Source organism: Pygocentrus nattereri, chromosome 17 (assembly GCF_015220715.1).
Source record: "Pygocentrus nattereri isolate fPygNat1 chromosome 17, fPygNat1.pri, whole genome shotgun sequence".
Classification (NCBI taxonomy): domain Eukaryota; kingdom Metazoa; phylum Chordata; class Actinopteri; order Characiformes; family Serrasalmidae; genus Pygocentrus; species Pygocentrus nattereri.
This window is the reverse complement of record NC_051227.1, coordinates 3,843,925-3,852,707: the sequence shown is the minus strand read 5'-3', so window position 1 is coordinate 3,852,707 and position 8,783 is coordinate 3,843,925. Positions and strand designations below refer to the sequence as shown.

General features: G+C 41.1%; 1 non-coding gene across 1 annotated transcript; it reads right to left on the bottom strand.

Moving 5' to 3' along the window:
* Positions 1 to 7,367: 7,367 nt before the first annotated feature.
* trnag-ucc lies at positions 7,368 to 7,439 on the bottom strand. The gene has a single exon. It is a non-coding gene; the product is annotated as a tRNA-Gly (tRNA).
* Between the last annotated feature and the right edge of the window lie 1,344 nt (positions 7,440 to 8,783).

The following is an 8,783-nucleotide window of genomic DNA, read 5'->3' as shown; positions in this document are numbered from 1 at the left end:
CAATCTGGTACAACACTGATCTCCAATAAGGTAACAATTGATGTTACATTAGATAGATAGATAGATAGATAGATAGATAGATAGATAGATAGATAGATAGATAGATAGATAGATAGATAGATAGAATTGTGGGTGTGCAAAAGTGCTACGTTGGCCGGGATTCGAACCCGGGTCAACTGCTTGGAACAGCTGCTTGGTTAGCAGCTATGCTAACCACTATACCACCAACACCGGAAAACATCTGGAGCAACGAGGAGGGAAAACTCTGCCTCTAGCGGGTCAATCTGGTACAACACTGATCTCCAATAAGGTAACATTTGATGTTACATTAGATAGATAGATAGATAGATAGATAGATAGATAGATAGATAGATAGATAGATAGATAGATAGATAGAATAGTGGGTGTGCAAAAGTGCTGCGTTGGCCGGGAATCGAACCCGGGTCAACTGCTTGGAAGGCAGCTATGCTAACCACTATACCACCAACGCTGGAAAGCATCTGGAGCCATGAGGAGGGAAAACTCTGCCTCTAGCGGCTCAATCTGGTACAACACTGATCTCGAATAAGGTAACAACTGATGTTACATTAGATAGATAGATAGATAGATAGATAGATAGATAGATAGATAGATAGATAGATAGATAGATAGATAGATAGATAGATAGATAGATAGATAGATAGATAGAATTGTGGGTGTGCAAAAGTGCTACGTTGGCCGGGATTCGAACCCGGGTCAACTGCTTGGAACAGCTGCTTGGTTAGCAGCTATGCTAACCACTATACCACCAACACCGGAAAACATCTGGAGCAACGAGGAGGGAAAACTCTGCCTCTAGCGGGTCAATCTGGTACAACACTGATCTCCAATAAGGTAACAATTGATGTTACATTAGATAGATAGATAGATAGATAGATAGATAGATAGATAGATAGATAGATAGATAGATAGATAGATAGATAGATAGATAGATAGATAGATAGAATTGTGGGTGTGCAAAAGTGCTGCGTTGGCCGGGAATCGAACCCGGGTCAACTGCTTGGAAGGCAGCTATGCTAACCACTATACCACCAACGCTGGAAAGCATCTGGAGCCATGAGGAGGGAAAACTCTGCCTCTAGCGGCTCAATCTGGTACAACACTGATCTCGAATAAGGTAACAACTGATGTTACATTAGATAGATAGATAGATAGATAGATAGATAGATAGATAGATAGATAGATAGATAGATAGATAGATAGATAGATAGATAGAATTGTGGGTGTGCAAAAGTGCTACGTTGGCCGGGAATCGAACGCGGGTCAACTGCTTGGAAAAGTTGCTTGGTTAGCAGCTATGCTAACCACTATACCACCAAAACCGGAAAACATCGGGACTAACGAGGAGGGAAAACTCTGCCTCTAGCGGGTCAATCTGGTACAACACTGATCTCCAATAAGGTAACAATTGATGTTACATTAGATAGATAGATAGATAGATAGATAGATAGATAGATAGATAGATAGATAGATAGATAGATAGATAGATAGATAGATCTCAGACGGCTCAATCTAATACAACACTGATCTCCAATATAGTAACAACTGATGTTACATTAGATAGATAGACAGATTTCTTCAGCAAGGAATTGTGGGTGTGGAAAAGTGCTGCGTTGGCCGGGAATCGAACCCGGGTCAACTGCTTGGAAGGCAGCTATGCTAACCACTATACCACCAACACCGGAAAACATCTGGAGCAACGAGGAGGGAAAACTCTGCATCTAGCGGGTCAATCTGGTACAACACTGATCTCCAATAAGGTAACAATATATGTTACATTAGATAGATAGATAGATAGATAGATAGATAGATAGATAGACAGACAGATCTCAGACGGCTCAATCTAATACAACACTGATCTCCAATAAAGTAACAACTGATGTTACATTAGATAGATAGACAGATTTCTTCAGCAAGGAATTGTGGGTGTGGAAAAGTGCTGCGTTGGCCGGGAACCGAACCCGGGTCAACTGCTTGGAAGGCAGCTATGCTAACTACTATACCACTAACACCAGAAAACATCTGCAGCCATGAGGAGGGAAAACTCTGCCTCTAGCGGCTCAATCTGGTACAACACTGATCTCCAATAAGGTAACAAATGATGTTACATTAGATAGATAGATAGATAGATAGATAGATAGATAGATAGATAGATAGATAGATAGATAGATAGATAGATAGATAGATAGATAGATAGATAGATAGATAGACAGAATTGTGGGTGTGCAAAAGTGCTACGTTGGCCGGGAATCGAACCCGGGTCAACTGCTTGGAACAGCTGCTTGGTTAGCAGATATGCTAACCACTATACCACCAACACCGGAAAACATCTGGAGCAACGAGGAGGGAAAACTCTGCCTCTAGCGGGTCAATCTGGTACAACACTGATCTCCAATAAGGTAACAATTGATGTTACATTAGATAGATAGATAGATAGATAGATAGATAGATAGATAGATAGATAGATAGATAGATAGATAGATAGACAGACAGATCTCAGACGGCTCAATCTGATACAACACTGATCTCCAATAAAGTAACAACTGATGTTACATTAGATAGATACACAGATTTCTTCAGCAAGGAATTGTGGGTGTGGAAAAGTGCTGCGTTGGCCGGGAATCGAACCCGGGTCAACTGCTTGGAAGGCAGCTATGCTAATCACTATTCCACCAACGCTGGAAAGCATCTGGAGCCATGAGGAGGGAAAACTCTGCCTCTAGCGGCTCAATCTGGTACAACACTGATCTCCAATAAGGTAACAACTGATGTTACATTAGATATATAGATAGATAGATAGATAGATAGATAGATAGATAGATAGATAGATAGATAGAATTGTGGGTGTGCAAATGTGCTACGTTGGCCGGGAATCGAACCCGGGTCAACTGCTTGGAACAGCTGCTTGGTTAACAGCTATGCTAACCACTATACCACCAACACCGGAAAACATCTGGAGCAACGAGGAGGGAAAACTCTGCCTCTAGCGGGTCAATCTGGTACAACACTGATCTCATATAAGGTAACAATTGATGTTACATTAGATAGATAGATAGATAGATAGATAGATAGATAGATAGATAGATAGATAGACAGATAGATAGATAGATAGATAGATAGATTTCTTCATCAGGGAATTGTGGGTGTGCAAAAGGGCTGCGTTGGCCGGGAATCGAACCCGTGTCAACTGCTTGGAAGGCAGCTATGCTAACCACTATACCACCAACGCTGGAAAGCATCTGGAGCCATGAGGAGGGAAAACTCTGCCTCTAGCGGCTCAATCTGGTACAACACTGATCTCGAATAAGGTAACAACTGATGTTACATTAGATAGATAGATAGATAGATAGATAGATAGATAGATAGATAGATAGATAGATAGATAGATAGATAGATAGATAGAATTGTGGGTGTGCAAAAGTGCTACGTTGGCCGGGAATCGAACGCGGGTTAACTGCTTGGAACAGCTGCTTGGTTAGCAGCTATGCTAACCACTATACCACCAACACCGGAAAACATCTGGAGCAACGAGGAGGGAAAACTCTGCCTCTAGCGGGTCAATCTGGTACAACACTGATCTCCAATAAGGTAACAATTGATGTTACATTAGATAGATAGATAGATAGATAGATAGATAGATAGATAGATAGATAGATAGATAGATAGATAGATAGATAGATAGATAGATAGAATTGTGGGTGTGCAAAAGTGCTACGTTGGCCGGGAATCGAACGCGGGTCAACTGCTTGGAAAAGTTGCTTGGTTAGCAGCGATGCTAACCACTATACCACCAACACCGGAAAACATCGGGAGCAACGAGGAGGGAAAACTCTGCCTCTAGCGGGTCAATCTGGTACAACACTGATCTCCAATAAGGTAACAATTGATGTTACATTAGATAGATAGATAGATAGATAGATAGATAGATAGATAGATAGATAGATAGATAGATAGATAGATAGATAGATAGATAGAATTGTGGGTGTGCAAAAGTGCTACGTTGGCCGGGAATCGAACCCGGGTCAACTGCTTGGAACAGTTGCTTGGTTAGCAGCTATGCTAATCACTATACCACCAACACCGGAAAACATCGGGAGCAACGAGGAGGGAAAACTCTGCCTCTAGCGGGTCACTCTGGTACAACACTGATCTCCAATAAGGTAACAATTAATGTTACATTAGATAGATAGATAGATAGATAGATAGATAGATAGATAGATAGAGCGATAGATAGATAGATAGATAGATAGATAGATAGATAGATAGATAGATAGATAGATAGATAGATCTCAGACGGCTCAATCTAATACAACACTGATCTCCAATATAGTAACAACTGATGTTACATTAGATAGATAGACAGATTTCTTCAGCAAGGAATTGTGGGTGTGGAAAAGTGCTGCGTTGGACGGGAATCGAACCCGGGTCAACTGCTTGGAAGGCAGCTATGCTAACCACTATACCACCAACACCGGAAAACATCTGGAGCAACGAGGAGGGAAAACTCTGCATCTAGCGGGTCAATCTGGTACAACACTGATCTCCAATAAGGTAACAATATATGTTACATTAGATAGATAGATAGATAGATAGATAGATAGATAGATAGATAGATAGATAGATAGATAGATAGATAGATAGATAGATAGACAGACAGATCTCAGACTGCTCAATCTAATACAACACTGATCTCCAATAAAGTAACAACTGATGTTACATTAGATAGATAGACAGATTTCTTCAGCAAGGAATTGTGGGTGTGGAAAAGTGCTGCGTTGGCCGGGAACCGAACCCGGGTCAACTGCTTGGAAGGCAGCTATGCTAACCACTATACCACTAACACCAGAAAACATCTGTAGCCATGAGGAGGGAAAACTCTGCCTCTAGCGGCTCAATCTGGTACAACACTGATCTCCAATAAGGTAACAATTGATGTTACATTAGATAGATAGATAGATAGATAGATAGATAGATAGATAGATAGATAGATAGATAGGTAGATAGATAGATAGATAGATAGATAGATAGATAGATAGATAGATAGACAGAATTGTGGGTGTGCAAAAGTGCTACGTTGGCCGGGAATCGAACCCGGGTCAACTGCTTGGAACAGCTGCTTGGTTAGCAGATATGCTAACCACTATACCACCAACACCGGAAAACATCTGGAGCAACGAGGAGGGAAAACTCTGCCTCTAGCGGGTCAATCTGGTACAACACTGATCTCCAATAAGGTAACAATTGATGTTACATTAGATAGATAGACAGATTTCTTCAGCAAGGAATTGTGGGTGTGGAAAAGCGCTGCGTTGGCCGGGAATCGAACCCGGGTCAACTGCTTGGAAGGCAGCTATGCTAACCACTATACCACCAACGCTGGAAAGCATCTGGAGCCATGAGGAAGGAAAACTCTGCCTCTAGCGGCTCAATCTGGTACAACACTGATCTCCAATAAGGTAACAACTGATGTTACATTAGATAGATAGATAGATAGATAGATAGATAGATAGATAGATAGATAGATAGATAGATAGATAGATAGATAGATAGATAGATAGATTTCTTCATCAGGGAATTGTGGGTGTGCAAAAGTTCTGCGTTGGCCGGGAATCGAACCCGGGTCAACTGCTTGGAAGGCAGCTATGCTAACCACTATACCACCAATGCTGGAAAGCATCTGGAGCCATGAAGAGGGAAAACTCTGCCTCTAGCGGCTCAATCTAGTACAACACTGATCTCCAATAAGGTAACAACTGATGTTACATTAGATAGATGATAGATAGATAGATAGATAGATAGATAGATAGATAGATAGATAGATAGATAGATTTCTTCATCAGGGAATTGTGGGTGTGCAAAAGTTCTGCGTTGGACGGGAATCGAACCCGGGTCAATTGCTTGGAAGGCAGCTATGCTAACCACTATACCACCAACGCAGGAAAGCATCTGGAGCAACGAGGAGGGAAAACTCTGCCTCTAGCGGCTCAATCTGGTACAACACTGATCTCCAATAAGGTAACAAATGATGTTACATTAGATAGATAGATAGATAGATAGATAGATAGATAGATAGATAGATAGATAGACAGATAGATAGATAGATAGATAGATAGATAGATAGATAGATAGATAGATAGATAGACAGACAGACATATCTCAGACGGCTCAATCTGATACAACACTGATCTCCAATAAGGTAACAATTGATGTTACATTAGATAGATAGATAGATAGATAGATATATAGATAGATAGATAGATAGATAGATAGATAGATAGATTTCTTCATCAGGGAATTGTGGGTGTGCAAAAGTTCTGCGTTGGCCGGGAATCGAACCCGGGTCAACTGCTTGGAAGGCAGCTATGCTAACCACTATACCACCAACGCTGGAAAGCATCTGGAGCAACGAGGAGGGAAAACTCCGCCTCTAGCGGCTCAATCTGGTACAACACTGATCTCCAATAAGGTAACAAATGATGTTACATTAGATAGATAGATAGATAGATAGATAGATAGATAGATAGATAGATAGATAGATAGATAGATAGATAGACAGACAGACAGATCTCAGACGGCTCAATCTGATACAACACTGATCTCCAATAAGGTAACAATTGATGTTACATTAGATAGATAGATAGATAGATAGATAGATAGATAGATAGATAGATAGATAGATAGATAGATAGATAGATAGATAGATACAGACAGATTGATTTCTTCATCAGGGAATTGTGGGTGTGCAAAAGTGCTACGTTGGCCGGGAATCGAACCCGGGTCAACTGCTTGGAACAGCTGCTTGGTTAGCAGCTATGCTAACCACTATACCACCAACACCGGAAAACATCTGGAGCAACGAGGAGGGAAAACTCTGCCTCTAGCGGGACAATCTGGTACAACACTGATCTCCAATAAGGTAACAATTGATGTTACATTTGATAGATAGATAGATAGATAGATAGATAGATAGATAGATAGATAGATAGATAGATAGATAGATAGATAGATAGATAGAATTGTGGGTGTGCAAAAGTGCTACGTTGGCCGGGATTCGAACCCGGGTCAACTGCTTGGAACAGCTGCTTGGTTAGCAGCTATGCTAACCACTATACCACCAACACCGGAAAACATCTGGAGCAACGAGGAGGGAAAACTCTGCCTCTAGCGGGTCAATCTGGTACAACACTGATCTCCAATAAGGTAACATTTGATGTTACATTAGATAGATAGATAGATAGATAGATAGATAGATAGATAGATAGATAGATAGATAGATAGATAGATAGATAGATAGATAGATAGATAGAATAGTGGGTGTGCAAAAGTGCTGCGTTGGCCGGGAATCGAACCCGGGTCAACTGCTTGGAAGGCAGCTATGCTAACCACTACACCACCAACGCTGGAAAGCATCTGGAGCCATGAGGAGGGAAAACTCTGCCTCTAGCGGCTCAATCTGGTACAACACTGATCTCGAATAAGGTAACAACTGATGTTACATTAGATAGATAGATAGATAGATAGATAGATAGATAGATAGATAGATAGATAGATAGATAGATAGATAGATAGATAGATAGATAGATAGAATTGTGGGTGTGCAAAAGTGCTACGTTGGCCGGGATTCGAACCCGGGTCAACTGCTTGGAACAGCTGCTTGGTTAGCAGCTATGCTAACCACTATAACACCAACACCGGAAAACATCTGGAGCAACGAGGAGGGAAAACTCTGCCTCTAGCGGGTCAATCTGGTACAACACTGATCTCCAATAAGGTAACAATTGATGTTACATTAGATAGATAGATAGATAGATAGATAGATAGATAGATAGATAGATAGATAGATAGATAGATAGATAGAATTGTGGGTGTGCAAAAGTGCTGCGTTGGCCGGGAATCGAACCCGGGTCAACTGCTTGGAAGGCAGCTATGCTAACCACTATACCACCAACGCTGGAAAGCATCTGGAGCCATGAGGAGGGAAAACTCTGCCTCTAGCGGCTCAATCTGGTACAACACTGATCTCCAATAAGGTAACAACTGATGTTACATTAGATAGATAGATAGATAGATAGATAGATAGATAGATAGATAGATAGATAGATAGATAGATAGATAGATAGATAGATAGAATTGTGGGTGTGCAAAAGTGCTACGTTGGCCGGGAATCGAACGCGGGTCAACTGCTTGGAACAGCTGCTTGGTTAGCAGCTATGCTAACCACTATACCACCAACACCGGAAAACATCTGGAGCAACGAGGAGGGAAAACTCTGCCTCTAGCGGGTCAATCTGGTACAACACTGATCTCCAATAAGGTAACAATTGATGTTACATTAGATAGATAGATAGATAGATAGATAGATAGATAGATAGATAGATAGATAGATAGATAGATAGATAGATAGATATATAGATAGATAGAATTGTGGGTGTGCAAAAGTGCTACGTTGGCCGGGAATCGAACCCGGGTCAACTGCTTGGAACAGTTGCTTGGTTAGCAGCTATGCTAATCACTATACCACCAACACCGGAAAACATCGGGAGCAACGAGGAGGGAAAACTCTGCCTCTAGCGGGTCAATCTGGTACAACACTGATCTCCAATAAGGTAACAATTGATGTTACATTAGATAGATAGATAGATAGATAGATAGATAGATAGATAGATAGATAGATAGATAGAGCGATAGATAGATAGATAGATAGATAGATAGATAGATAGATAGATAGATAGATAGACAGACAG